This window comes from Callorhinus ursinus, unplaced genomic scaffold (assembly GCF_003265705.2).
Source record: "Callorhinus ursinus isolate GAN/ISIS: 27379988/994484 unplaced genomic scaffold, GSC_fseal_2.0 scaffold1714, whole genome shotgun sequence".
Taxonomy (NCBI): domain Eukaryota; kingdom Metazoa; phylum Chordata; class Mammalia; order Carnivora; family Otariidae; genus Callorhinus; species Callorhinus ursinus.
The window spans coordinates 1-5,688 of NW_027398768.1; the positions used below are offsets into that span (position 1 = coordinate 1).

Below are 5,688 nucleotides of genomic sequence, written 5' to 3' on the forward strand. Positions count from 1 at the left end.
GAGCCCAAGGAGCAGGGGTGCTCTCCAGTCCTAGGCCATCCCCAACCCTCCCATGAGGTTTGCTTTGGGGTTGAGAGCCCCTCAGATGCTCGGGGATAGCTACCCACCATGTCCCATGTGGGGACATGACCTTGGCATCCCCAGGCATGTAGAGGCATGCGCACCTGCAAACCCACCCACACACACCACTCTGACTGCCCAGCTCGGGGTCAGAAGGGGAGGGCACTCTGGGAGCAAGGTGGGGGACAAGGGGGAAAGAAGAAAGAGGTTTTAGACAGCTGGGCCATGGGGCAGGGCATCAGGACTCCAGGCAAGGACCCAGATCCAGAGCATGGGGAGGGGAGACAGGCCAGGCTGATGGTCAGATGTCCCCAAGGGACCCAGGGTGTTGCCAGGGCACTGGGAAAAGACAGGGTCTGGGTTCCAGTGTCCACCACCAACCTGGGCACTTGGGAGTAGGAAGAGATTCCCATCCGCAAGTCCAGAGGGCTATAGCACAAAAGGCCTCAGCTTACTCTGCTGTCACTTCGGCTGCAGAGATGCAGTGTCCCAAGGGTCCCTCAGGCTTGTAGAAGAGCCTGTTGGCCTTGGATCTTCATCCCTGACCCCCTGTGATCCCAGTCTTGGGAAAATGTTTTCTACCCCCTCGAGGTCCTTCTCAGGAGAGGACAGACTCGGGGCTTGGGGGGCTGAGGACCTGGGTACGCAGAATGTGGTAGAGCACAGGGCCACCAGTCTGGAGACCAAGGTCAGGGCCCTCTGTGTTGCAGCCTCAGGGTTCCCATGTGGAGGAGGATCCAGAATCACTGCTCTGGTCAGGGTGAGGAGGCCTTAGGAAGGAATGGAGCACCAGGACCGGAGAGGGAAACAGGGACAAGGGAGGCTTCTCAGGTTTCTCACATCGCCAATGGAACCCACAGATCCTGCTCCTGGGAGAGACACAGACACAGAGACAGTGAAGGAGACAGAGAATGAACACAGGACAGAGGGATCCACTTGCGCCATTCTATTCCTGAGAGCACCGTCACATAGGCCATCCACCCTGGAGGGGAGGGGATTCCACAGGGATGTGTGACCAGGACTCAGAGGTGCCAGGAGCCACTGTGGGGACTGCCCAGCACACAGGCACAGACGAGGCCCTGGGACCTGAGCCTAACCCTATTGGGAGCCCCTGGAAGTCTGTGTTGTGAGAGGACAAGGTCAGAGTCAGTTCATTACAACCTTCCGACGGGGGCTGGGACACAGGCAGGAGGAGGGTGGCTTTGCCTGGACCCCAGAGCAGATTCAAGCCCCTCTGAGCTGTGTTCCATGCCAAGCCCAGCCCCTGGCTCATCCTTGCATTGCCAAGTATGCACCAGCCTCCTGTGATAGCAGGCACGGAACATGTGTAGAGGTCCCTAACCCTAACCCTAACCCGTTTGGGAGCCCCTGGAAGTCTGTGTCACAAGTGGACAGGGTCAAAATCAGTTATTACTACATTCCCACGGGGGTTGGGACACAGGCAGGAGGGGTGTGGCTTTGCCTGGACCCCAGAGCAGATTCACGCCACTCTGAGCTGTATTCCATGCTAAGCCCAGCCCCTGGCTCATCCTTGCATTGCCAAGTATGCACCAGCCTCCTGTGATAGCAGGCATGGAACAAGTTTAGAGGTCCTACCCCTGATGGCATCCCTAGAAGTAGAAGCCAGAATACCCCGATGTGCAGATGGGGAGCCTGGGGAGGCCCTGAGAGGGTCTGTCCAGGGTCACAGCTCAGGGCACGCACAGGAACCAGGTCTGAACGCAGCTCTGTGCCATCACAGCAGAGACACCAGCTGCACCCAGGCCTCCTGGGGGCTGTGGGTTGGCTGTGTGGGTGTCACTGTGTGGATGGGGCATTGCGGGAGGGTTAGCATTGAGCAGTGGGGGAGGGGGGCCCTCGGGGGACTCTTGTGTGAGGAGGAAGTTGGGTAAGGGGACCCCTGGCAGTGGTGACCTCAATTCCAAGACAACAGAGCCCAACAGAATTTGGAACCCCGGTAACCAAGCACCCACATTCCACAGACAACCCCCTGCCCAGCTCATTTTGTTGGAGATCCTCAAACCAAGATGTTCACATGTTGCGTGCCGAGATCCGGAGGCTGCATGTGGAAGAAAGCGCGCCCTGCAGATGCTGTCCCCCGCTGGGGATTTTGGGTCAGGACTCTCCACCGCCTCTGCCCATTTGGCCGGAAGCACAGAAAGGTGACACCAGGAGGCCCAGAGCCAGCCACCCAGCCCCCCTCGCTCTGATGACCTGTGTAGCCCCAGGTGCCCTCCCTGTGTGTGTGTGTGTGTGTGTGTGTGTGTGTACGTCTGTGGATGGGGGTGTGTGTCTGTGTGTCTGTGTCTGTATGTGTGTGTGTGAGTGCACGTGTGTGGATGGGGGTGTGTGTCTGTGTGTGAGTGTGTGTGTGAGTGTGTGTGTAAAGAGGGGTCATGCGGGGTGGGGCCACCCCGAGCAAGAGGTCATGGTCAAGGTCAAGGCTGACAGTGTGGGATGGGGTGTGCGGGCGCTGCCCCTTCTGCCCAAAGTTTATCCCGATAGCCCTGCAGGGATGGGTCACTGCATCCCGGGTGAAGGGCTGTGCACGCACAGGTGTGTGTCTGATCTGGGAGCAGCAGGGGGAATGGGCAGGAGGACAGTGCGGATGGCCGGGCAGGTCTGTGTTACCTCGGGGCCGGCTACCGGTCCCTGTCTTTGCAGAAGGCCATGGAGGACATGGAGAGGAGGCTGCTGGACATGCCCTCCATCTCCTCGACAGAGGGGTGACCCCACAGGGGTCCCCGGGAGCAGATGCTGGAGATTGTAGGGGAAGACCTCCTACACCACCCAGACGACTGTCCCAGGTGTTTGTCCACCGGACAGTGGTCCAGGAGCCAGAGCCCACGGAGGCCAAGGCTGAGGGTGAGAAGGCTGGGACTAGGTGTTTGTGGTGTGTGGGGATGGGTCGCTCCTGGCCCCACAGGGAGGAGCCAACAGAGGCTGGTTGAGGCCAGGAGCAAGACTGGGATCAGAGCACACAGCGGGTGGACTGCAGTCGGGGAGACGTCCCTGTGAGGGTTCCTTCCCGGCTGTGGCTTCTCTGGGAGGCCCTGGGCTGGGCTCTGTCTCTGCAAAGGCACATGGAGAGTAGGCACAGAGGTGAGCTTTTCTCTTTTCACAGCTGCTCCACACTCTGAGGAGCTAGAGCTGGCTCCAACTCCATCAGCAGCTCTGGGGGGAGGGGTGGTGCCTACAGCAACTTCAGGAGGACACCAGGAGCTGGCAGGTAACCAAGCACCAGCCCACGGAGAGCCTGGCGTGGACCAGGAAGAACTGGCACCTGCTCCTGCCCCAGCCCCTGCCACAGTTCCTGCCCCTGCCAGAGCCGCTCTCCCTGCCCCTGCCCCTGGTCCTGCTATTACACCCAGCCCTGCCCCTATTCTAACCCCTGCCCCTACTCCTGCTCCTGCAGGGCTCCCAGAGCCACCTCTAGAGCCCACAGCCCTGCAGGGAGAGCTCCTTGTACCATCGCCGGACCCCGACGCCTCGCCAGAGTGTTTAATCCCCTAGTTCCATCGCCGGACCCCGATGCCTCACCAGAGTGTTTCATCCCCTCCCCCTATGTTCTTTCTCTCTGGTTCATATTAACTGTTATTTTATCTCTTCATGTTCTGTATACTCTTTATTATTTGTTTTAAATAAAATTACTTGATTTCAATTGAACATGTCATGAGCATTAAGTACAATTCCAACGCTGTGCCACCACACCCCAGAACATTGCTGTAGAATATCTCATTCCCCAAAGGAGTCCCCGAACCAGAAGTCCTCCCTGCCCATTTCTACCCCAGCCCAGACCCTGGCAACCCCTAAGCTGCTTTCTCTCTCTGTTCTTTTACCTGTTCTGGATGATTCCATAAGTGGAATCACCCAGTGAGGGCCTTTGTGTCTGCCCACCTATTTTCAAAAGGGACTCGTTTTCCCTGTGTTTACTTGACATAGAATTTCTCTTATTTGATATTGAAATCCCCGACGGATTACACATCACATGTAATCATAGGGACCACTTTAGGAATTATGGGCACAATCTCTGGGCCGAGAACCCTGTTCCTGCTGGGACACCACAGCCTGACCGCAGACAGGAAATGGCTGGTTCCTCCTGTGGCCCACACAGAAACCCGGGAAATGCAGAAAGCTGGAAGACACAACACAAAGGGCAAAAGCACTGCTCACAACCCAAGGCCAGAGAAAGGTTTCACCTGACTCTGGTACAAACCAGGCTCCAAGTCACTGGGTTCCACAGGGAGGGAGACCAAACACATTCAAGTCCAAGGCGGAAGGATAGGCACGCAGGGAATATGTGTGAGAGATGTGGAGCTCCCGGGTAAGGACTCCAGCAAAGGAAACCCTTTGGAGGCAGCGCTGGTCACCCTCAGACCGGCAGGTGTCTGGTCTGAGGAGAACGTGAGGAAGCGGAGGTCCAATGCAGGTTCCCTGGAGAGAAGGGTGACGGGGACCCCTGTCTGGGAGAACAGTGAGCAGCACCCATCCCAGGCCACAGGTGCAACCAGTACCTGGTATGCTCAGCCTCGGACTCACCCCCGGAAACTCTGGCTCGGTTTTTCACAGATGTATTTTCAGGAGTGTTCATCACAGCAGTGGTGGAGAGAGCAGGGAATGGAACAACATTAATGCCCAAGGAGATGGATGGGATCCACGCTCCCAGTCCTCATGATACTATGGCCTGTAGCTACTGTCACTTTGTCATTCTGGGCACAGGATCCGGGAAGCCCCTCCTGAGACCCCCCCTCCTGCCACGCTCTTCCTGGGAACATTGAGAATTGTTTGAGGAGGATGTGGAGAGGATCCAGGATGACAGGGGGTCCAAGGACAAGGAAGGTCAGCACTGGGAGGACAGTTGGACATGCCCTGAGCCAACTTCCAGGGCCCGGGCTGTGATGCCCTTGGACCTTACCCCAAATAATGGCTCCTGAAGTATGGATCCAGCTTCTGTGGTTTCATTCCCGCCCTCCCTGCATCATTTATTCACTCCATCATTCATTCCCCCCTCTCTCTCCTTCCCCTCCACCCCTCCCTCCCTCCCTGCCTCCCTGCCTCGCTCCCATCCTCCCTGCCTCCCTCCCTCCGTTTTACCCCTCCCATCCTCCCTTCCCTCCTCCCTCTCTCCCTTCCGTCTCCGGATCCTGCCTCCCTTCCATCCTCCCTTCCCTCCTCTCTCTCTCTTTCCCTCTCTCCCATCCTCCCTCATTCAGCAGAGGATCTGGGGTCCCTGCTGTGTACTGAGCACTGGGGCTTCATCAGTGAGCACCCCACAAACCACATGGTCACGTCCACTGTGGGAGGTGACGGGGACTGTCCTCAGGGCTAGCAGTGGTGATGAGCACCAGGAATCTGCTCCTGAAAACAGGTCAGTTGCACAAAGAAACGAATGGAGAGACCCATGCTTAGCATTTCCTCAAAAAAATCTAGTCCTGAAAAGTGATGAAAAGTAAGTATATCCTAGACTTCATGTGATGTGCGTTCTAATGACAGGTACGCACTAAATCCTAGAACCAACAAAGAGTAAATCATCCAGTATCGACTGGGATGTTGTGACTTTTCTGACCAAATGACAGCGTTTCAGACAACATCTCCAAGGCCTCTGAGTTTTCCCAAGGGCCTCTGTGA

At 57.0% G+C, this 5,688-nt stretch overlaps 1 long non-coding RNA gene across 2 annotated transcripts; it reads left to right on the forward strand.

Annotated features, from left to right (window-relative positions):
• Positions 1-2,857: 2,857 nt before the first annotated feature.
• LOC141372148 (uncharacterized) lies at positions 2,858-3,670 on the forward strand. Of its 2 annotated transcripts, none has more exons than XR_012377460.1 (3): positions 2,858-2,925; positions 3,185-3,289; positions 3,574-3,670. It is a non-coding gene; the product is annotated as an uncharacterized lncRNA (long non-coding RNA). The 2 variants fall into 2 exon arrangements; XR_012377461.1 differs by lacking the exon at positions 3,574-3,670 and adding an exon at positions 3,476-3,570.
• Positions 3,671-5,688: the final 2,018 nt, after the last annotated feature.